Source organism: Dermacentor andersoni, chromosome 9 (genome assembly GCF_023375885.2).
Source record: "Dermacentor andersoni chromosome 9, qqDerAnde1_hic_scaffold, whole genome shotgun sequence".
In the NCBI taxonomy this organism is placed as follows: Eukaryota; Metazoa; Arthropoda; class Arachnida; order Ixodida; family Ixodidae; genus Dermacentor; species Dermacentor andersoni.
This window is the reverse complement of record NC_092822.1, coordinates 126635236-126659770: the sequence shown is the minus strand read 5'-3', so window position 1 is coordinate 126659770 and position 24535 is coordinate 126635236. Positions and strand designations below refer to the sequence as shown.

Here is a 24535-nt window from a genome sequence, read left to right as displayed (position 1 = left end):
AGATTTTATCCTAACAAATAACATATGCCTTTTAAACACCGGTGCGGCAACTTACTACTCCCCAAGCACAGGCGCTATGAGTTGCTTAGATCTGGCACTATGCTCTCCATCTCTCTTTGACGATTTTCAATGGAGTGTTATTGACAACCCCTATGGTAGTAACCATATGCCTGCTATTATTAAAAGAAAATCTCCTTCACCTACCATACCATTAAGACCACCCCGTTGGAAACTCCACCTAGCAGACTGGCCTCTCTTTACTCAAAAGGCCAGTCTGGATAACATATCAGATGAGCTTACCATAGATGAAATGAATGATAAGATCACCGCCTGTATACTTGCTGCAGCAGCAGAAACAATCCCACAATCCTCTGGCTTATTAAGAAAAAACCTGAAACCCTGGTGGACGAAGGAATGTACACAAACAAAAAAACTACAAAACAAAGCGTGGGGTATCTTTCGGCGATACCCAACACAAGACAATCTACTCTCCTTCAAAAAAGCCAAAGCGAAAGCCAGGTACACACGCAGACAAGCCGAAAGACAGTCCTGGAAAAACTATGTCTCGTCTATAAATAGTTCAATAACATCCAAACGAACGTGGGATCAGCTTTGCAAGTTTAGAGGCGATTACGCTTCTTACACTATCCCCATACTGTCACCTCCAGGCACACAAACAAATATAGAAGAACAAGCAGACATATTAGGGCAACATTTCCATGATATATCGAGCTCGAAAAACTACTCTGCTGCATTCCTGAAACATAAGCAATTAGCAGAAAAACTAAAGCTTCCGACCACAGGAAGTTCAGAAAGACTGTATAACGGCCCTCTAACACTTCCAGAAATCAACAGAGTCCTTACTAGTGGCAAAAAAACAGCACCCGGTCCGGACAGGGTACACTATACAATGCTAGCCCACCTATCCCCTAAAGCAGTTGAGACCTTGCTTCATTTTTTCAACACAATCTGGGAAACGGGGAAAATGCCCAAAGAGTGGAAGAAAGCTATCATAATCCCGTTCTTGAAAGCCGGAAAGTCTCCCACAACAGCAACCAGTTATAGACCCATAGCACTCACAAGCTGTCTTGCAAAGTCCTATGAGGCCATCATCAACATAAGATTGACATACGTCCTTGACACAGAAAACATGCTAGATAACCATCAGTGTGGATACAAGAAAGGTTGCTCCACAACAGATCACCTAGTCCGGCTAGAAGACGAGATACGTGTAGCCTTCCTACACAAACAATATTGTCTCACTGTTTTCTTTGACTTAGAAAGGGCGTACGACACAACATGGAGGTTTGGTATATTAAGGGACTTAGCAGATTTAGGAATCCGAGGTAGAATGCTGAAATGTCTAGCCGATTTCATGTCGGACCGAACATTCCAGGTGCGTTTAGGAACGACATTGTCACGTGTATTCAATCAGGAAAATGGTGTGCCACAAGGATGCGTACTAAGCACAACACTCTTTATAGTAAAAATGAACTCCGTTAACAAAGTCATTCCCCCCTCTGTTATGCACTCCATATACGTCGATGATCTGCAAATAGCGTGCCGCGCCTCAAACTTACAAACATGTGAAAGGCAGCTCCAGATAACAATTAATAAACTAACCGAATGGGCTGAGAAAAATGGCTTCCGCTTCTCTACCCAAAAAACCGTTACAGTGCTATTCTCGCAAAAACGAGGGTTGTATTTAGACCCAGATTTAAAAATGAATAATGTCGCGCTGCCGGTGAAACAAGAATATAAATTCTTGGGAGTAACCTTTGACAAAAAACTAAACTTCCTATCCCACATAAAAGGACTAAAGACTAAGGCAAATAAAGCATTGAATATCCTCAAAGTTTTATCTCATAAGCACTGGGGTTCCGACCGAACCTGTCTTTTACGTATTTACCGGTCTCTTGTGCGTAGCCTTTTAGACTACGGCTCCGTGGTTTACGGCTCAGCCAGAATATCCTACATCCAACGACTTGATCCGGTGCATAACCTTGGACTGCGACTGGCAAGTGGTGCCTACCGAAGTTCACCTATTCCAAGTTTATACGTCGAGTGTAATGAACCCTCCTTACAGCAGCGCAGAGCATTCCTCACATTTTCCTACGTACTCAAAATTCAGTCATCACCCCAACACATATGCTACAACATCCTCACACAATGCAACACACGCTTACACTACACAAATAAACCGAACATGATTAGGCCACTTGTCCTGCGGTATGAGCAATACTGTCGGGATTATGACATTCCCCACGAAGTCCTCCAGGTTGCCAAGAAACCACAACGGTTGGCCCCGTGGTACGATTTCACACAGTTGTGCGACTGGACAATGACACATTTAAAGAAGAAAGACACCCCACACGAACACATTATACAAGAATTCCGTGCACTTCAGGACAAATATCAAAATAACATGCAATATTACACTGATGGCTCTAAAACAAAAAATCATGTGGGTGTGGGGGCCGTAACAGAAAGTTAGGAAACAAGTATCCGATTGCCACAACACGCCTCTGTGTTCACGGCCGAAGTTTACGCTATATGGGTTGTTGTTAAAAAGATAATCACTGACAAACACAAACATGCACTCATATACACTGATTCTTTAAGCACACTGAAGGCCCTACAGCTGAAATCTGAGTATGAACCCCTGATAGGAGACATTTTAAATATGTTGGCGCTTAACGAATACGGGAGGTCAATTCGTTTCTGTTGGGTCCCAAGCCATGTTGGGATACCAGGTAACGAAGCAGCTGATAGATTTGCATTGATGGCAGCACACAAAGGTATCACAAACACGAAACTCCCATATAATGATAGCATCCGTGCAATTAGAAAAGCCTTCACGGTAAAATGGCAACGCGAATGGGACCGTTGTGCCGACAACAAGCTACATCTCACGAAACCCATAGTTGGCGAGTGGAAGTCATGCTATCATCAGGAGCGGTTCATCGAAGTAGTTTTATGCCGACTGCGCATTGGGCACACACACCTCACGCACAATTACTTACTCACCAAAGAAGACACACCAACATGCGAGAAATGTCAACAGCCACTAACAGTTATGCACATATTACTCACATGTACGCAGACTGAAACACACAGACGAACACTTTTGCACAAATTATATCAACTACACATACCTTTACACCCTGCTCTAATTTTAGGTGATGATCCGCTAGTCCCATTGAGTGACGTAAGTAAATTTCTACACGACACTGGATTTCTACATAAAATATAGATTAACAAAGCCTTTTCCTTCATAAACTTGATTTTAAAACACCTCGTGTTTGGCGCAGCATAGCCTCAGTCGCTTTTGCGCCATTAAACCCCATTCAACTAACTAACTAACATTGAAACAATGATGAATCAGGTAGTAGAACAAATTCAGGCTCGGCAAACGTTTCAACAGCAATTATTTGCTGAGATGCAGAACCACAAAGTTTATGTGGACGAACAAATGTCTAAACTGCAGCAAACATCACGTAAAAGAGCCAGCAGTAACCCCGGAACACCGACGGCGAGAAAGGTAAAAAACGGGGCTGTTTCCGATTCGACGGATACCGATATCGTAGCTAACCATGGCCAGTAAAAGAACCCGAACCACGGACACCGCTGAGATATGGCAATGGGACTGCCGCTCTTTTCAGAAAAGAGCGGCAGCGCTACAAGCTTATTTAGATGCCGCCATTATTCAACCGGACGTCATCTGTCTTCAGGAAGTTGGAAAGGGAGTAGTTAAGCTTAGAGACTACTACACCTTTCAAAATCCCATGTATCCTAGAGTGGCGACGCTGGTGCACAAGAATATCGCGGCCAGTGACCACTATTATCCACAATGCTCAACGGAGCACCAATTGATTGAATTACACACTACAAAAAGGAGTAAAACCAAAACGTTTATTGGCAACGTATACAGCCCACCGAAAGAACGGCAGACTGCGTTTCCCGAGATGCTTGAATGGGCACTTGGGCATCTGGAAAAAAAAGACAGGTTTATTTTAGTCGGGGATTTTAATGCTCCTCACACCAATTGGGGTTATAGGACAAATACAAAAAAGGGCAGAAACCTAGTAGAAGCAGTAGAAAAATATAACATGCAGCTAGAGACCTTACCCCTCGCCCCAACGAGACTGGGAAATAGCGTCTGCGGAGACAGGTACCCAGACCTCACCTGTACATTTAACGTAAAAGAGGGACAGTGGAGGAACCTGGATGAAAATCTGGGAAGTGACCATTATATTATTAGTTACTCCACTACGACTCCCAAATTACAAAAGCCTTTCAGAAACGCGAAATTTACAGACTGGGCTGCATATAGACGTTACCCGACCCCTCAGGATCCGATAAATACAATAGAAGAATGGGTACACCAAATGATGCAGGCATACCAAACACAAAGCACGTCGCGCTAAGCGAAAAAACACCGGTAGTGGATCCCCACCTCGTCCATATGTGGGAAGGCAGGCGGTCTTACTAAACGATGGAAGAGACAGCGCTTAAACAGAAAGCTCAGAGCTAGAATAGAACAACTGACAGAAAAAGCAAATGAGTATGCTAGGGAACTACAAGCGAACAACTGGATACAATTTTGTGACTCGTTACGAGGAACGCTCTCAACAACCAAGACATGGGCAATTTTGCGGAGTATGCTTGACCCATACAATACAAAAACAGCCGCTACTAGAGCATTACGCACATTGGTAGGAGAATTTAAGGGGGATGACGCATCCTTGATACAAACCCTGGCAGGCAGATACATCGGGACAGGAGGCGACAAGATCGATAAGAGAGAGTACAAAGGCATGGACAATCCCAAGCTTGATGCAACCACAACGAAACAAGAAGAATATGCCGCCGCTCTAGCGTTAAAACATAACTGAGCCCCAGGCGAGGACGGCATCACGAATGCTATGTTAAGAACTATGAGTGATCAGCAACTGGAACGCCTAACCCGATACTTCAATGAGAACATTTGCGAAACGGGAGCGCTTCCTAATCAATGGAAAGAAGCGACCATCATCTTAATACCTGAACCGGGGAAAGCAAGAGCATTGCAAAATCTCAGGCCAGTATCTCTAACCTCCTGCTTAGGCAAACTTTTCAAAAAGGTCCTTCATGTCAGGCTTACCAGCTATATCGAAGGGCACGAACTTCTCTCGCACAACATGTACGGCTTCAGACAACATCTTTCTACACAAGACATATTCTTAAGGCTACGAGATGACGTGCTGCAAAATATCCCTACAGGGGGAGAGAACATCATAGCAGCGCTTGACTTAAAAAGCGCTTTTGATACGATCTCCCGTACCCTCATACTTGAAGAGCTCGAAAGAATGGGCTGTGGAATTAAGATCCACAATTACATCCGCTCTTTCCTTACTGGACGTAAAGCCACAATAGGTATGGAAAATATTCGATCTTCCAAACTCCCAATGCCTAACAGAGGCACACCACAGGATGCCATCCTCTCACCACTTCTATTTAATGTCGCAATGAACCGCTTGGCACGACAACTAGAGAAAATTAATGACCTCAACTTCGCGTTTTACGCAGACGACATCACCTTATGGGCATGCAAAGGCTCGTTAGGGCAAAAAGAACAAACTATCCAGGAGGCTATCGACTCGGTGAAGAACTTCGCAGAACAAAACGGCATGCAATGCGCTCCGGAAAAATCTGAGCTTATCCGGATCCACGGGCGTAACTACAGAAACAAACCGAGCATCCACCTAACGATGGGTGACCAGACGTTACCAGAAAGAAGTATGATCAGAATACTAGGACTATGGTTACAAAGCAACAAAAGAGCCACTCACACTATTGCGACTCTCAAGTCAAGCACGAGGAGCATCGCTAGACTAATAAGCAGAATTACAAAGAAAGGTAAAGGGCTCCACGAAAACGAAACCATAACACTAGTCCAGGCTTTTATTCTTAGCAAAATAACATGCGGACTACCATATCAAGACTAAACCCCGTCGGAAATCAAAGAAATCGACCTACTAATACGTGGCGCGTATAAGGCAGCGCTTGGGCTTCCTAAGAATGCGGCAAACGAGAGAGTACAAGCTCTAGGCATATACAACACATTTGAAGAGTTAAGAGCAGCCGTTCTTATGACACAAAGGGAACGACTATGCCTCACAAGCACAGGTAGAAACGTTCTGTCGCGTTTAGGCTACCCATTGCGACCGCAGTACTCCAAGGAACAAACGACCGCAATGCCGGATCCAATACGCGAGCGCATAGTGGTCTCCCCAATCCCACGCAACATGAACAAAACTTATCACACAGCGAGAAGACAAGCGAGAGCTAAATATCTTCAGAAAACCTTCGGCAGTAATCAAGACGTAATGTATACTGATGCAGCTAGATTTAGCAAAGGACATGTAATAGTGGCAGTTCAACCCACACGCCACGGAACGCTTCACACATCAGCCTCGATACGTACTAGGTACACTGCTACAGCGGAAGCAGCGGCGATTGCTCTCGCTATCGCATACAAGGAAAAGCAAAACAGCTCAGCTTTAATGATGTCCGACTCACAAGTGGCATGCAGCATGTATCTGCAAAGCAACATACCACAAGTCGCCCTTAAGATCATAGGCGACACATTAAAAGAAGATCATGCAATTTTATGGTGTCCTGGCCACGAGGGTACCTCGGGAAACGAACAGGCACACACTCTAGCTCGAGGCTTTAGTAACCGAGCTGGAGATACGCACAACGATGAAAAAGACGATCGCCTACTGGTCCGCGATATACTGGAGCACCAGCGAAGAACCCGGCAACAGTACGTCCCACCACACAAACTACTCAATGTAGAGGAGGCGCAGAAATATAGAAAAATACAGACGCATACCTACCCATATTTGGGTAGATACCGTAAAATAAACCCAACCTTGTACAATAACTCTTGCCCGTGGTGCGGGTCATGGCCTTCATTGCCTCACGTAACATGGGAGTGCGTCAAAAGACCTCATGCCATTAATTCACCTTTGGTACTCACCTTACTAAGGGAGCCCTGGGAGGCCATCCTCGCTCTTGCTGACCTCGAGGCTCAGAAGGGCCTCCTGGACCAAGCTGGGTGGGTCGCGATGGCCACTGGAGTCTTGGAATAGGGACGCACCCTGCACCGCTCCCTTCCGCCATTTTCTTTTTCCTCATCAATAAATGTTTATTCCTCCTCCTCCTCCTTCCACAAACACTTATAATAGATTTGACCGGCGCTCTGCAGCAATTATAGGCCGTCCGATCGATGCAGTTTCCCTTCCTAAAACTGCAGCGCGGAGTTTTACCGAGCGCCTGTGAGGCGTGCCGAAGTGGGGACACCGAGCGGCGGCGTGGTGAGCGGCGCCGAGATGAGGTGGGAGGCATATCTGTTGTGTAGGGCGCTGGTAATTAAGCATAGCGGGACAGCTATCGGAACGTTCTTCAGGTGCGAAACCGTGCTCCTCTTCCTGTTCGCGCCGTCGGCAGAAACGGGCAATTTGCCCTCGGTACCTGCAGGACTGGAAGGTTCAGCACAAACCTGCATGACACTGAAGCCACGGGTGTGCTTGCGGATGATGTTGTCCCAGGCGTGGTCGTAAGTGGAGGCATCGCAGCGATGTCTGTTTATTGACATTTGTACTTGTTTGGCTTTTTCGGGTGAGCGCTTTTCCCCGTCTAAAGATGTTATCGCTCAGCGCGGGTCAGCGCCTGCACGTATCGGAAGTTTCTTGAATGTAATCGATGGTTCATTTTGCTGTCTGTGGTCACCGAACCCTGCGTCATGTGATTTCATGTATGCGCGACGCGAATGATGCAGAACTTTCTGGAATACACGCGGGCACCAGCGATTACTCTGGAACGTTGTATGACTGATGTAAAAAGGCCGATATGCTTAACACGCTGGTCATATTTTCGACGATCGCCGACTGTGTTGGCCGCTGTCGCCATTCTTTGAGTGTAGCCTGTTTTTGAGGGGACAAGTTCGTCCAATAAAACGCTAGTTTCGTCATTCCCAGTTTCGCTGCTTTCTTCACAGTCACCCCTACGTGGCAATATGTTGTTACAGTTGGAGCGCCGGTAGCGTCAGAACACATGTCACGGGTAGTAGATGCGAGCTCTTTAATAACTGCGCGCAAGCGGGTCGGCGAAAGGGAGGTGGCGGTGCAGGAAGCACAGGAAGAACATTGTGCGTGTAGTTCCTCACGTATGATGGACGGATCAAAGTGGGCAGATCCGTAGTCTCAGGGAGACGACCATCATACGTATCTGCGTTAACGCGAAGGAATTGCAGTTCCTAAAGGCCCTGGCACATGGTGATGATATCTGGTAGGGTGGTAGGGTTCTGTGTAGCCAGGGCTTTGAAACCAATAGTTTTGATTCCCTTGATAATGTGACGGAGGACTTGGCAGCATGGTAGGTTCTGGGTAGCCAGGACGTTGAAGCCAATAGTTTTGATTTCCTTGATGATTTGATGGAGGATCTGGCAGGGTTGTAGGGTTCTGTGTAGCCAGGGCATTGAAGCCAATAGTTTTGATTCCCTTGATGATGTGACGGAGGCGGTCGCTTTCGGACATAGTGGAGTTTACACGCCTGTATAGGGCGAGGACATCTTGAATATAAATTGATACGATTCTCCGGAAAATTGGACACGGTGGACAAGCTTCTTTTTCGTGATTTAATGGCGAATAGCAGGAACACCAAAAATAGCACAAAACTCCTGCGCGAATACAGTCTACTCAGGTAAGTAGGACCCCTGGTACAAGAACCAACTTTCAGCGACGCCAGAGCGGTAGAAAGGTACATTGCGACGTTTATTGGATTTATTTCACCTGTTTAGTCGCTGACTCCATCGTATTTCACGAACCAGTCTTGGACGTCTTCGCCGCGTAAGCCCGAATACTTGGGAGTCACGCTGACGGCTGTTGATAGTCCAGATGGAAGAAGACTGGGCAGAGACGGTGGCGTCAGTTGTACAAGGTGGGTCTTGGCTTGACAGTGCCGCTGGGGTGATGCGACCACCCAGGTAGGAACCGTGAGACGACTTGGGGAACGAGGAGCAGTCTCCTACACTCCTGAGGAACTTCTTTAGTCTCGAGGATTCCGCACCAGGACGAAAAAGAAGTCGCGTCTCTCATGATGATATGTACAGATATGGTGATGAGTCGATGATGATATATGCACAGGTGAGGAAGATGAGATGCGAATGTTGTGCTCACAATAATAACGATGCGACAAAACCTATCAGTACACCAATGTCAAACATCGTTTGCATTCTGACGACTGTGTGTTTTAAGCCACCATTAATAAGGTTCAAGAGCAGATCGGGCTTAACAACATTTTTGCTTCGTTTTCCCACTGGAGTCATGTCTGGCAAGCGTCATTTTATATAAAAAACAGCGCCGATAACTATCACTAACAAAAAATAGCCTTCTAACCTCTTTTTCACTAACGGAAATAATTACCATGACAATTTCAACGAATTGGACTTCCTTGGAGTTGAAGGATGCCGCTCTTATCTGTTAAAAAGCACTTCAAAAGGTCGGCTATCTAAACGCACGCTAGAAAATTTCAATGAAAAGTGTAAACTCACGGCCTAAATAAAACTAGTTTGACCTATCTTTGAATATAGTTCTACAATTTGGTCTCCCAACCATTATTAGGACATATATAAGCTTCCACACGAATTTCTGCGCAAAAAAAAAAATCACTAGCGATTACAATGCTTCTGAACGCAAAATTTGAGCGCATCCCTATGCGTGTTTTGATTTCGTGATATATTGGCTGGTGCGGAATATCAGTCTGCAGCGGCACGTTCCTAATGGAGCAAACTGTGGTGCAACTGCCTCGCTAATCGCAATATCGCGAGAGGCTGCGCATGGTTAAAGCGTGGGCTCGATTCGGGGCAGCCGCCGCATACAGACCCCCGCTCATACAGTGCTTTGTTTCCACACTGACGATGCGCGCTACTCCTGCGCCATCTTGTAGTCATCCTAACCGCAGAGCCCGTGCTCGCATGGCACTACGCTTCTCACACTTTCTCCATACCCTCCTCCTCCGATTTCCGCCTCCCGCTCTCTTCGCTATCACCGTCTTTCATCTCACGCTGCGCTTCGCGTACGCTTTAATCCTTCCCTGTGCTCGTTCGCTCGGTTACGAGGCACGACATCCACGCTGGCGCTGGTCGCAGGAAATGGCACGCAAGAGCTGCGCTGTAAAATGCAATATGATCCATATATGGCAGGAATGATTGCCATTTCTAACCACCCTGGCAACCTCAGCTATTATCGCTTCAGTCATTGGCTCAAAGACACACGTCTGAACGCCTTATCATGCCTCATGCGATTGTTAATTCATCTGTTCACATCGACGTGCATATATATTTTGCCACCGATTTCGAGCGCGGAACCAGGCGCCCAGAATGTTAAAATATTGTCACGATGCGTTGATAGTGAAATACCACATTGGTCCAACGTAAGTCACGAACCTAACTGTCTATTGTGAACCTGAAGTCAGCAAAAGTAAAACCCGGCGCAATAGTAGCGGCGAGCACGCTCGTTGATAGTCGAAAATGTTATCTGTGGGCCAAACATCTCGGCTTTTATACAGGACTCGTCCCAGGTTCGCGGCTGATTGTTGATGCCAGAAAATAATACACAATTTGTGTCGAGCAGACAATATCATTTTGCAACCTTCGGTACCAAAGTACAACGGATGGAACGAGCGATAACAATTGAGAAACTTCAGTTACATAAAGGCTTGTCTTTCGGTGGGCCATAACCTTGAACAGTTGTTAGCTAGTGAAAAAAATTCTACGACGCTCAAATTCGCCTTCAAAGGACCCATATGGCCATATTGAGCTGGCAGGCACAGCGCATACAATACGCGTTACAATGACATTAAACTCATCAAGAGAGCCACCAACCGACAGAGAGGCCTACGCTAAGACAACATCGTCCGATTGGTGCACTCCTTCGTTCTCTGTAGCTCTGCCTACGTCGTTGCAATGCACGAATGGCAGAAGGCGAAGAGGGACAAACTCAATCCGCTCCTGAGAAAGGGGACTAAGAGAGCCCAGGAGTTAGGTTACCCATATATATGGGCACCGAGAGGCTCGTGCAGTTGGGCGTGCGCAACATTCTAGAAGAGATTGTCGAGGCGCTGGAAAAAACTCAATAAATCAGACTCTCCACCACGCAGTTCGGAAGACAAATTCTGAACAGGGTAGGCGTCTCGCCCGCCACAGCTCAAGATAAGCACTGTGAGATGCAGAGGAAGTTGAGGGACTGCATCATGGTCATCCAAGTCCCGAGGAACGCACACCCAGTGCACGCTGTGGGCACAAGGCGAGCTACAGCCAAATCCCTGCTCGAGAAAGCCAGGGAACGAGTAGAAGAAAGCACTTTCGTCGACGCCGCGTTCGAACCCAGCAGGCGAGCGTTCCCCGCGGTCTTTCTGGATGGTAGAGGAAACGTCACGAATTCCGCGTCTCTATATACAACAGATCCAGAGACAGCCGAACAGATAGCCATAGCCCTGGCAATCCTTGATGGCAAGAAAACCCGATTACACAGTGACTCGAGGGCCGCAATGAGAGCCTTTGCCAAGGGCACCGTTTCCAGACAGGCCCTGGCGATCCTCCGTGGCAAGGAAGTTAACCCGCACGCGATCATATGGTTTCCCGCACACATGGGAGAATGGGACACTTCTCTCATACAACGAACTCCCGAAGCACCTTTGCTTGGCGTGCCGGTCATATCCTCCTCCTCAGATAAAGCTAAACAGACCCCAAGCTCTCACCCCGACGCTCTTGCAGACGGGAACCTATCCCAATCCCTTACTATTAGGCGAAATATTTCCCGGAGCCTTGGCTTCGCACGCTTGCCCGCGATGCGGTAACGTAGCCGACTTATAACATGTGCTCTGGCGGTGCTCCGCGTTAAGGCGGAACCGCATGGCCCGATCGCAGGCGCGATTGACGCGCAGATGGTGGAACGCGCGCGTCATTTCGCGCCGCCGCGTGCTGCTGCTTGGAGTAGAAAAAAAAAAAACGCGTCGCGCGGCGCGTCCGCCAATCAGAGTTCAGGTAAATCAAGCGGCATTTGGCTTTTTGCTTTTGCCACCAGATGGCCCTGCTCTCGGCGCATCTCAATGAAAACAGCGAACAGACATGAATGGAATACATGGCCAGGAAATACCTCGGGCCACAGAATATCAGTACCTTGGTATATGGATAAACGAGGGCAATAGATATATGAAAACACAGGAAAAAACAATAACAGTTAAGGGGAAGAGAAATGCAGCCATAAAGAAGCACACAGCGCTATGGGAATACAATAGGTACGAGGTCCTTCGAGGCATGTGGAAAGGTGTAATGGTTCCAGGACTTACTTTGGAAATGACGTTGTTTGCTTTAAATAAGGGGTACAATCAGGACTCGATGGGAACCAAAAGTCAGTGGGTTGCCTCGTATTGGGCGCTCACGGGAAGACTACAAATGGAGCTGTGCAGGGTGATATGGGCTGGACTAGTTTTGAAGTGAGGGAAGCTCGCAGTAAAATTGAGTATGAAGAACGGCTGAGGAATATGGAAGAAAGTGAATGGGCTGGGAGAGTGTTCAGGTATCTGCACAGTAAAAACATTGATTCAGAGTGGAGGAAAAGAACTAGGAAGCTTACCAGTAAGCATGTGGCCTGTAGGGTGGGGTGGGCAACGCAGCAACAAAGACGGTCAAGCGGAAAGTCAGAGAGGCTGAAATAATCTCATGGGTGGTGGCAATGGAAAGGAAACCTGCCACGAGTACCTGCTTAAGAGGAAAAACACGAAATCAGAAAAGAAACAATTTATGATAACTCAAAGAGAAGCTCATTACTTGTCGAAGCGAGATCGCGATGCCTTAGAACACGCACCTATAAAGCGAGATATAAGAAGGAACAAGAATCATGTGCTTGCTGCAGTAAAGCTAGGGAAACTATGGAGCATGTTTTATTAGAATGTGAATAGACCCAGCGGTCTATTTAGGCACCACTGGCCTCCTTGAAGCCCTTGGGTTCAGCGGGAGCAGTGGAAAAGTAAACATGTCCGCAATAGGCATTAGTAAGAGGCGATTGGAGGATTGGTGGACGGAAAGTAGGGAAGCGACAAAAAACGGAGTCGCACAGTTAGCAATAGGGGATCAGAAAATTTATGTGTGGGAGTTCATAGTGTTTATTTCCCTTTTTATTTTTTTATTGTTTAACTTAGGTAGGACATTAGGCAGTATAATAGCAAGAGCTTGGTGGCGCAACCCACCGCCCCGTTCCAAAGGGGACGCTCATAACATTCATCCATCCATCCTCGATGGAACCTCTTTGGCGCAATTTCTTTTTCTCGGCAGAACTGGCGCGTGCGTCAAACAAAACACGTGCTACCATGATTTCGTTCGCGCATTGTGTTTGTAATGGACAAGGCAACCTTCAACGCGGCCCTCATAACCAAAGTGGAGAAGCGTCGGGTCCTGTGGGAAAAAAATGTCGCTGTTGAATTACACGAGGACGGTTTTTATTGTAATGTTCTGTACGTTTAAGGGCACATAATATATGCAGTAGAAAAGACAATTCACGTTGTTGGGAGTTGTCTGGCAACCCGGAAAACGCGGCGCGTTAGCGCCGCTCCTTCTGTTCGTATACGGGTGCTCGCGCGTCGACGGCAACGCGGGCGCTTGTCGCGCTTCGCGTTTTTCGCTCGCGAAAAACGCGCCATGTGGTTGCTTAAACAGCGACAAGGTCAACACCAAAGAGCGTTAGGACGCGGCTCTCCGTAGCCCCGAACGAGAACAACAGACATGGGCAGTCCATCGGGCCCGCGATGTGGCCGAGAGGCTAGGCCTCTCGGTCCTGATGTGAGAGCGGCCCGCTTCGCGCTAGGAAACTAGCGCGCAGAAGACACCACTCAGCAAATTTTATTCAGATCAGTTTATGTAGAAAAATCACTGGAGTTGCCCTTTAAAAAATTTTCTTGCTCCGGAATAGCGGGAAGAGCGGAATAAACTGCGCAATAGATTTCACTGTCGAGCGGCTGTAAGGACGCGTTCCTTGCAGTCATTTGTCATTTTCAGATCTAATTGGCGAAAACATTTACGTCACATCAGAGGTGCTGATGATTAAAGAAACAGAGATACAAGAGCAAACAATGAAAGAAGTACGTCGCGACGGAGGCCGCAGTGTGGCCTGCAGACACGTGACCTAATCGCCACTTCTTAAACTGGCCTAGTAAGTTTTCGAGTTGTCATATTAACCAGGACAAAATTGCCTTGCCGCATTGTTTTTGTTCATTTGAAAGTTTGTACGGCGTATTCGTGTGCGCTTTACACGCATTATACTTCAGCCTATTATTCCACAACCTCGCTCGCATTCCCTTCGAAACGCCCCTTTTCGTTAGAACAGTGAGCCCTCTACTGCTTTAGCACGAATTGCTGTCGAAATGCACTACGACTTGCTTCTCGTTTGTGCAAGTTGCAAGCCAGCACGTGTGAGGACAGGCCGTATATGAGAAAGAGCCCTGTACGCACCTTAACCACCGCGTTCTGAAGATGCATTGCGGTTCCGGAAGAGCGTTCTCCTGACGGATCCGCTGCATCTCTAGGGTGAGGAACTAGATTGTTCGCACGCCTCGTCCAGCGTAGCTTTAGGCACTTACTTAACAAAAAAACCTAGGCGGACATAGATAAAGAAGTTTTTCCTCCCAAGAAGAGCGCTGTCAGTGTGAAGTACCAATTCATTTGTTTTGGAATCGAATTTGGAAGTTCAGAATGAAATCCATAACGAAAACGAATGAAATGTGGAACACACAAGAACGCACTTTGATCGTCTTTACCGCTACAACTTATAAACCTCAGATTCTTTCTTGAATTATTGTGTAAGGCCGTGGGGCATGGCAGCACAATGTGAGCGTGTCCTTATTTATGGGTTAAAGAAGATTGATCGCACCGACGTCAAGAATTTGTTTGAGAATGCCTAATTTGTGAAGTGCAAACAGGAATAAATTATGGTTTCTATGTTGACGTAGATATTTGTTAGTGAATAACTCAGTATCAATTTTTCGGATCTGTAAGGGAGCGTATTGGAAGCATTAATGTCACTGACTTCGAGAATTCTGTAGGCCTGTCAATGGACAGTTCTTTACCTTCATGTCAATTGTAATTAGGCACCACTTTTATTCTTTCTAACAAGCAACCTTTTCTGCAGCCTCGAGAGGCTTGCATTGTGTCATGTGCTGCTCCTTTTAGTGTGACTTCTTCTGTTGTCCTTATTGATAGATTTATCTAGCATGATTTTAATGCAGAGAAATGTTTAATAGTTTGAAGTATATTGATGATTTTTAATATATTGTCACGTGGTCGTGACGTCAAAGAACACAGTAGCAATACTGTGAAAGGCGAAACTAGGTTTTATTGGGCGAACCTGTGCCCACAAAACAGGCTACACTTATAGCACAACGAGAGCGGCGAACACATTCGGCGATCGTCGAAAATCTGATCAGCGGGTCAAGCGCGTCGGCTTTTAAAGAACAGTCATCGAATGTTCCAGACTAATCGTTCGGACCCGCGTGCCTTCCACAAAGTTCTACACCATTCGCGTCAGGTGATGAATTCAGATAACATAAGGTTCGGTGACAACAGACAGCGGATAGAAGCATCGATAACTTTCCAGAAACTTCGGATACATGCAGGCGCGTCCCACGCTGTGCGATTGTGTTTGTTTGGCGGCGCAACGTGGTTGCCCGATAAAGATAAGTACACGTGTCAATATTTAAAAAGAATAGGTGTGCTTACATCCCTTGCGTTGATTTTAGACGATTTCAATAATCAAAGTGAAGGCATTCTTTTTACACCAAAGGTCTGCACTTCTTGGATTTATATATTTCTTTTTGTGAATGTTCTGTATGCTGAGGGTGTTACCCATGCGAATTAGCACATGATTCCAGATTTGATATGGTGGTGAAAAGAACATTAGCTACGCTGTGCTTAGAATTAACTCCGCGCAAATAGCGCAAACAGTAAACGCGGCCTCGTTTCAGTACCCAAGTGGGCTGCCCTTTCGCACCTAGCTTGGCTTTGTCTGTCGTTTATGCTGTAGCCGATGCACAACTGGAAAATGCAAAGCATGGAACACAAAGGCAGAGACCCAACATGCTAAGTTCACGTCAGAGATTATACCATATATACGCAAGGTATATTTTGAGGCACACCCTCAAAACGCTTGCTAAGCTTCATGGAGCTTCTGTTGTGTTTTTTTTTCATTCCCTAATAACCTTTATAACCAGCGTTCTCGACTTTGTTGTGAATGTAGACGACGCTGTCACACACGGCATTGAGACGGCCTTCGCTAAGGGCCCGAAATATGTGGTTTATGCCATCCTCGCTTCTTGCGGTACAATGTATATCGGTCAGGCCGAATGTTGTGTGAATGACCACTTTAGGGAGCATGCGCAAAAACTAGGCAAAAAGAAAAGGAAAAGGGGGCACATATTTTGCAGGCCACGTTTGCTTGCGAGCCTAGTCTTTCAGAGGCAAGCATTCTAGGCAGGAGCAGTAACACCTTTTAAAGATTTGCTCTAGAAGCATATTTTACGAAATATAAGAAAGCTTTTGTCGAAGTCAACCCTCTAACTCACTAATTTACTCAAAAGATGACTTATAGCGCTGTAGTGTTTGATGCATACGTGATTTCTGTGCGATAGTGCTGCATAATTATAGTGCGCATGCGTGACCAGGTGATGTGAAACCAGACGCGCCATGCGTTAACAGTGATTAGCCTAGAAGGAGGTTACCAGATATGTGCCGGCAAAAAGCTACAATGCAACTTGGAAAAATAGAAGAGCTCTTTAGACGAAAAGTTTGTGACCCTTTATGCGCAATGCCTCACAACTTCAAGTGTGCCATACAGTTACAAAAATGCCAACAGTATAGTAGTTCGTCAGAAGGGACACGCTAAATAATGGATAAATTATATGCCCAGTAGCTTGCTGTCAGTGTTGTATAAGACTATCCCCTTAATAATTTACAGCAATATTGGGGCAACACTTTAATCAACCAGCGGAAAAGGTTCGCTTAAGAAAGGGGTATTCCACAATTATTCTTATTACTTATGGGAAAATGCTACATCCACTCAATGTAGCAATTGCTACAGTCGTTTCCTTTGTAGCAATTGCTACCATTGAGTGTACGTCTTATTTTTCTGTAATAGACTACTACTCTCCACCTTGCGCGCTTGCGCAGAACTATTACGTCACTTATTGTGTCATCAGGCAGGTAAATGAAAAATCTTCACAACAGAAGAACCTCTTCATATTGACACGTGTACTTGTTTACCTTTTTCGGGTGACCGCTTTTTACCGTCTAACAAATGTTATCGCTCAGCGCGGGACGCCACCGCATGAATCGGAAGTTTCTCGAATGTTATCGATGGTTCTTTCTGCTGTCTGTTGTCACCAAAGCTTACGTAATCTGACTGTATGTGCGACGCGAATTGTGTTGAACTTTCTCGAAGACATGCGGGCACCAGCGAATATTCTGAAACATTCGATGGCTCATGTATAAAAGCCGACGCGCTTGACCGGCAGAAGGGATTTCAATGATCGCCGACCGTGTTCGCCGCTATCGCTGTGCTTTCAGTGTAACTTGCTTTTATGGGCCCAAGTTCGCCCAATAAAAAGTTAGTTTCGTCATTCACAGTTTTTCCGCTGTATTATTCACCATCACTACTACGTGACAATATTGTCGCGACCTAGTAGGAGACGGGAAAGCTGGTGTAGAGGACGTGTAAAAGCACTTTATAAGAGCAGTCAACGTGACGTCGTTGTCGTCTGTGTTTTCGCTACCTGTGCGCTGCTTCAGCATCGTTTTCATGGCCTGGCACATACCCTCGGCGAACATATAGGGTGTGGCATTCGCCCCTCCTTTTAAAGAAAGCAAGCATCGTGCCGATACAACCTCCTAGGGCAGTGCACAGACGGTGCAAAATTGAGGTTATTAGGAAGAGCATGGCTTACGAAGCACGTGCACAACCTCGGGCAGATGCCGCCGGTGTTTAGAGCAGTTATGACTGTCGGGAACAACATAATTCATGTCGCTGATGCGGTGCAGAACTGTGTACGGCCCGAAGTATCTTCGCAGGAGCTTCTCAGATAGCCCCCGCCGACGAATAAGAATCCAGACCCGCACCTAGTCACCGACATTGTGCGTGACGGGCCTGTGCCGACTATTATAGTCTCTGGCATTGTAGTTCTGTTCTTAGATTCGCTAAGGCGCAAGCTGCCTGACTTCCTCTGCGTGCTGCCTGAACTACTCGGCACCAGTCTCGTCATCAGCGCACTCATGTGGCAGCATTGCGCCAACATTGTTGTCCCTTCCCGGACGTAAACGATTTCGAAAGGTGTCACGTGTGTTGTCTCTTGGCGAGCCGTATTATGCGCAAATGTAACGTAAGGTGATATCTTACCTAATCCTAAGCTTACCAAATATGGAACAGCATATCTGACTGACATCATCAAAATGTCGGCGGGGATTAACCCATGCGAAGAGAAGGAAGATATAATAACTCCAAATATGAAGCAGCACTCCGTTCTCGTCATCACTACGAGTGCGGAGAGGAAGCTAAACTACGCGAGCGTGAAACACCTCATGTTCGACGGCGAACAAGTGGAGAGTTTCGCCTACGTGGCCACCCCCGAGCACTGCGGAAAGGGAGTCATCTACGGGGTTCCACTCGGATACTCCATCGAAGAAATTCTGTATCGCCTAGACCGCAAGGATAACCCCGAGATTCGAGGCGTCCGCAGGCTGGGCAAAGATTCACAGTCGATCTTTATTCTCTTCAAGGAGAAAGAAGTGCCAAGGTGGATTTACCTCAACGGGGCACCGCACAGATGCCAGCTATACCGCAAAAAATACGAAGTGTGTGTCGCCTGTGGCCGACGGGCATCGCGCTGACGTGTGCCCGGACCCGACGAACGTCAAGTGCCGTGGCTGCGGCCTCGAGAACCCGTCAAGTGACTACAGGTGTGAGCTGAAATGCCAGCTGTGCGGCAAAGGCCACGCCCTAGGAGATCCCAAGTGCCGAGAACTCTTCCGCACTCCCTACGAAGTTAAGAAGCGACAGTGGGAGAAGATGGAACAAGCCGCGACGACTGGTGGGGGACATCAAAGTCGACAACGCGAACCCAAAGGGGGCAAAGACTTCAAGTTCCGCGAGGACTCTTTCCCAAAACTGGAAGTAAATCAGAGCAGATCATCACCGCCGCCCAAAGGACGCTCCGGTTCCCGTGCCAGGAGCCAGTCCAGGGGGCGCTCGAGCTCAAGGGACCCTGCCAACCCATGGAGACGAGGTAGGAGCAAGGAGCGTAAGGGTGTGAATTTTGCGGGCAAGGTCTCCCAGGAAATAATCAGAGGGATAAACGGGTCGAGGAAATTGAGAAATCAAAGAAAATGGGCGAAAAATTATCGGGGATAGTCGATTCGCAAGGGTCCGAAATCGAAAACTTAAAGAAATCACAGAGGCAGGCAACCCCTCCTCCGCAACAACCCATTAGACAGATGACCCCCCCCCCCCCCCCCCCAGCGGCACGTCAACAGCCGCAAGGAGAGGATAAGATGGTCACAGAGGCGTCCCTCCCGCCACCAACGAAACGCAAAATTCAAGACGCCGACCCTATTCAGGCTATAGAGAAAAGGGTCGAAAATTTGGAAAGGTTAGAGGCCAAGATGAATGAATTTATGAACCATATCAACATCCAAATTCAAGCTGTCCTCGGGGCAGTTCAGAAACAGGCCGAGGAATGCCCAAGGCTAAGGAATGAGATGGTCGCCATGAACGGGTGGCAACATAATATGGAGCAGATCGTCACGCAACTGCAAAATGGCCAGGCGCGCAAATGAAAATCAAATCTGGCAGTGGAACTGTCGCGGCTTCCGGCGCAAGCAGTCGATTCTGCAACAGTGCCTTCCGCTATTAGATGAGACTCCTTTGGCGATTGCCCTCCAGGAAACTGGAGGACCCGCAAAACTGTCAGGTTATCAGGCATTTCATAGTGGCAGGGGGGAGAAATCCTCGGTCACAACGCTCGTGAAAAAAAAATATCGCGGCCATTGAACACGATCTAGGGTGCTATACAGGATGCCCCGAGTTTCTCGTTCACCCGAGTTTTACCCGAGTTTGCCCGACGGCAGTCAGTGAACGGAGATAGCGCGGAACGCGCAAAAGCTACAGCCAAAAAAATATGTAGACAAAAAGCCGCGTATGACAACGTGAGCGCACCCTGCGCGGCACGCTGCTTCCACGTTTCAAGCGCAGAAGGCTGCACAACGAAACGCGCCAGCGCCGCGTATTGTTATCAGCGGATTATCACAACTTAGCAATACCGTGACTGTCCCGCTGTATGTCTGCACACTTGCCGTGAACCGCTTGCCACGCCTTTACCGGGCGCGTCTAGGGCGTGCCTCCTCTTTCGTGCACTATCATTCTTTCCTCCTTCGAATGCGAACAGGGTACATCCGGCGCATTCTTGCACCTACACTTTCACTCAAACGAATACGTTAAAGTACAACAAATAAAATAACGACCATTTTTGTTGCTTTAAGTATCTGTTTTTTTTTTTGTTTTCAGTGCTAGAAATTTGTGATGACAAACGGAGATCGAGCAAATTATTAAATATTGCACTTCTTGCCGCGAGTGGCGACAGTGAGGCGAAAGCTTAGAAGCAGATACATTGAAGAGGGTCACACACACGAGGGCGTTCATACAGTGATAAGTCGCCTAGGGGCGCTACAGTACCATTCTCAATAAAGTCAGTCATGATCCATGGAGGGTCATGGCCACTCTTTCTCTATTAGGGGAATAGAAACGCAGCGCCGCGGTACGGCTGTTCATCGCAGGCGCTTCACTAAGCTATTAAGGCCCCCGCTTTAACAACTAAGCATGACACAACGGCTGTCGTTGCAAAATGGCGGTATGTTATTTTAGAGTCCGTAGTGACGCAGTTCAGTGAAAATATATCAGTTTATCTTTGTGCGCGTGCTTCCCAGCGACACAATTCATCGCTTGTCATCGCTTGCCCAGTGAAGGTGCCTCTGAGCGCATGTACGCAGTATATGAGTGTGTTGTGCAGTCGAAGGTGCTTGCGGATTACCTCTGCTGGAGCCAGCAGCGATCGCAGATGGATATCGTAACGACACCGCAGCAATCGCATTTGGCAGGTGAGGGCTGTTGTGTGCAGTTATGAAATCAGACTTCGAACGGAGAGAGGTGTTGGAACTGTTGAGTGCGCAGTGCTTGTGATGAAGAAATGCCATTGCACTGGGTCTAGAAGAGCGAGCGATTCTCGGACGCTGATCGTGTTTACGACGCTGTGGCTCCGTTTCATCACCGATGACAGAGCAGCCATCTCATACGACTGCTGCGATACGCACTCCTCAGCATCGTCGTCCCCCTCGGCGCATCGACGCCTTGCAAGCAGCTACAGTGACGTGCCGACAATTTACTGTGCGCTACGCGCCACAATGCAGGCAATGAAACCGTGTTGTGGGGCCATCTGAGCCTGAGAAGATGTATGCATAAGCCAGCGACAGTCAACGCTTTGTTTTTGATAGTGGTGCTCAGTACATCACCGGTGACAGTGCGTTGTGCGTGCTTTATGTCGGCGGTCAAGTTTGTTGATGCCTCTCAGCTCGACACCGCGTCGCTGTTGCCGGAAGATAAGTTGGGCGTGGCCCAACTGTAGTGGGTGCGCGCACAAGAGTTACATGCCTCGCGTAGGGCGTGACCTCTGGTTTTGATTGACAGGCGAACTCGTGCTAAACTCGTACATCGCGAAACCCCCTCCGAGTTCAACTCGGGAACATGGCGGCGGCAGCAGCAGCCTGTGTCAATGCATCCAGCGGCAGCAAGCGCCAGTATGACCGTCCGGACCCGTTCACCTACATTACCGACGGAAAGTTTCAGCGTCATTTTCGCCTGTCGAAGACATCAGTGCGCTTGCTGTGTGACGTGCTAGGCGAAGGCTCTCGTCTGCGGAGACAGCGTGGCGGGCTTCATTCGCTCACCGTCGTAGAGCAAGTCCTCTGTGCCCTCTGTTTCTACGGGACTGGGACTTTTCAGGGAAGCGTCGGCGCCGAGCGTTACATGGAACGCCATCAAACTACTGTTAGCCACTGTGTCAGAGATGTGTCTGACGCGCTTATCTATGCGGCAGTGCGTAAGCGGTGGCTAGCTTTCCCGAATACTGCGGCTGAGCGGGCATATATAAAAGAATGCTTCCTACTTCGTGGGAACATTACGCACGTAGTCGGGTGTAATGACATAGGGCTCACTCTGCACACGAACCCTGAGAGTCCAACGAGGGTGAGCAATAGCGTTAGTAAGGATACATCTCCAGATCTGACATTCTCGAAAAACATTAAGGATCTAGAATGGCATAATTCAGGTCAAAATTTTGGCAGCGACCACTACATAATTGTTTTCATACTGAAAGAGGGCCTTCAAAAGCGCAGGGCTCGCGCGCCGGCCGTCGTTGAATGAGATAAATTTAGAGATATCAGGAGAGCGCAGGAACTGGGGCCCATCAGAAACATCGAGGAATGGACGACTGCGCTCAAATCGGACGTTAGAGACGACAAAAACGCTCGAAGGGGATAACGCCCCGGAGATAGCGGACAGCTGTCTTCTGCATATGTGGGAAGCTAAGCAAAGCATGGAGCGTCGTCTCAAAAATCAGAGATGGAACCGCAACCTCAGAAGAAGGATTGCTAGGCATAATAAGGAAATCGAAGATTTTACTTTTACATTATGCGAACAAAATTGGGCCAACAAGTGTGACGAAATGGAGGGGAGCATGAACCTCTCCAAGACGTGGAACATCCTCCGGCACTTGTTGGACCCCGCAAGCTCGAAAACTCAATCCGGTATAAGATTGGCAAAAGCTAGGCACGCGTTCGTAGGGAACGATGGTTATTTCATGAAGAAATTAATTGAGACGTTCGTGGGGGAAACATCGCGAACTCCACTACCCGACTATGGTGGAGCGCCTAACGAGGCGTTGGACGCCCCCATCACAGAAGCGGAAGTGCGAGCAGAGATTGTAAGACTCAGAACGAAGTCGGCTCCGGGCCCTGACCAAGTAACGAACAAAATGCTGAGGAACTTAGACGATGATTCCATTAGTTATCTAAGTGCATGCAGGAGTGTTGGGGAAAAGGCGAGCTCCCACAGCAGTGGAAGACGGCAAGCGTTATTTTAATACCAAAACCCGGGAAGCCTCCGTAATTGGAAAACTGACGGCCAATTTCCTTAACTTCATGCGTGGGGAAATTGATGGAGCACGTCGTCTGATGGGCTTCATGAAGCAGGCTGATGGGCTTCATGGAGCAGGGCGATCTGTGGCCACATGAGATGGTCGGGTTCCGACCTCACTTGTGTACGCAGGACGTCATGCTCCAAATCAAACATGATATAATAGACTCAAGGTCTAAAGATGCAAAAGCAATTCTGGGACTGGCCCTCACGAAGGCTTTTGACAACGTAAAGCATGAGGCGGTCCTGGAAGGGCTGAACAAGATTAATGTAGGTACCAGGACATATCGATACATCAGGGACTTCCTGACGGGAAGAACTGCTTGCATGAGGTTCCAAGCGCTGGAATCCCCCACAATTGAGCTAGGGATAAGGGTACGCCCCAGGGATCAGTGCTGTCGCCCCTACTCTTAACGTGGCTATGAGAGAACTCCCCGAGCAATTGCCAGAGCTCGAGGGATTAAAATTTAGTATATATGCGGATGATATCACCCTCTGGGTCAACCGGGGAAGTGATTCAGCCGTCGAAAGCCTGCTCTAGGCCGCCACCGACATCATAGTCGATTACGCGGCCGAGAGAGGCCTAGTATGCTCGCCGCAGAAATCAGAATTGTTTATATACAATCCGAAACACTTAAGGTGCAAGGCACCGTCGGAGATCAAAATTAAAGTGGCGGGTAAAGAGGTACCAATAGTCGAGGAAATTAGAACCTTGGGCCTGATTCTCCAGTCACACGGCCACAATGGCGAGACCGTCAAGAGGCTGCAGAATCACGCAATACAGACCCTGAGCCTAATTAGGCGGGTGGCCAGCAAAGGCCGAGGGCTAAAGGAGCGAAATTTAATTACGCTAATACAGGCGTATATATTCAGCCGGGTGAGCTATGCAACGCCATATCTCGACTTGAAAGTGGTGGAAAGAGAAAAGATTGATTCTCTAATGAGAAAATGCGCAAAACGAGCGCTGGGACTGCCCATGTGTACATCAACAGAGAGACTGATGGCTCTAGGAGTGCACAACACATGGGCAGAACTGGCGGAAGCGGTGCGAACCTCTCAAATTGAGAGACTTAGCACCACGAGGACAGGAAGAGCCATATTGGCCAAAGTTGGAATAAATCCAGGCAGAGGCCCCACCCAAAAGGTGGAAGTAGATAGGGAAGTTAGAAAAAATCTGATTATCCCCCCCCCCCCCCCCTGCCAAA

General features: G+C 47.7%; 1 protein-coding gene and 1 long non-coding RNA gene across 14 annotated transcripts in view; both read right to left on the bottom strand.

Annotated features, from left to right (window-relative positions):
• LOC126529739 (uncharacterized) overlaps positions 1-24535 on the bottom strand; it is a 345564-nt gene that overhangs the window by 67174 nt on the left and 253855 nt on the right. The gene's annotated exons all lie outside the window — the stretch shown is intronic.
• Positions 3896-12300, bottom strand: LOC129384478 (uncharacterized). Its single transcript, XR_008612199.1, has 2 exons — positions 7025-12300; positions 3896-3989 (listed from the first exon to the last, which is right to left on the bottom strand). It is a non-coding gene; the product is annotated as an uncharacterized lncRNA (long non-coding RNA).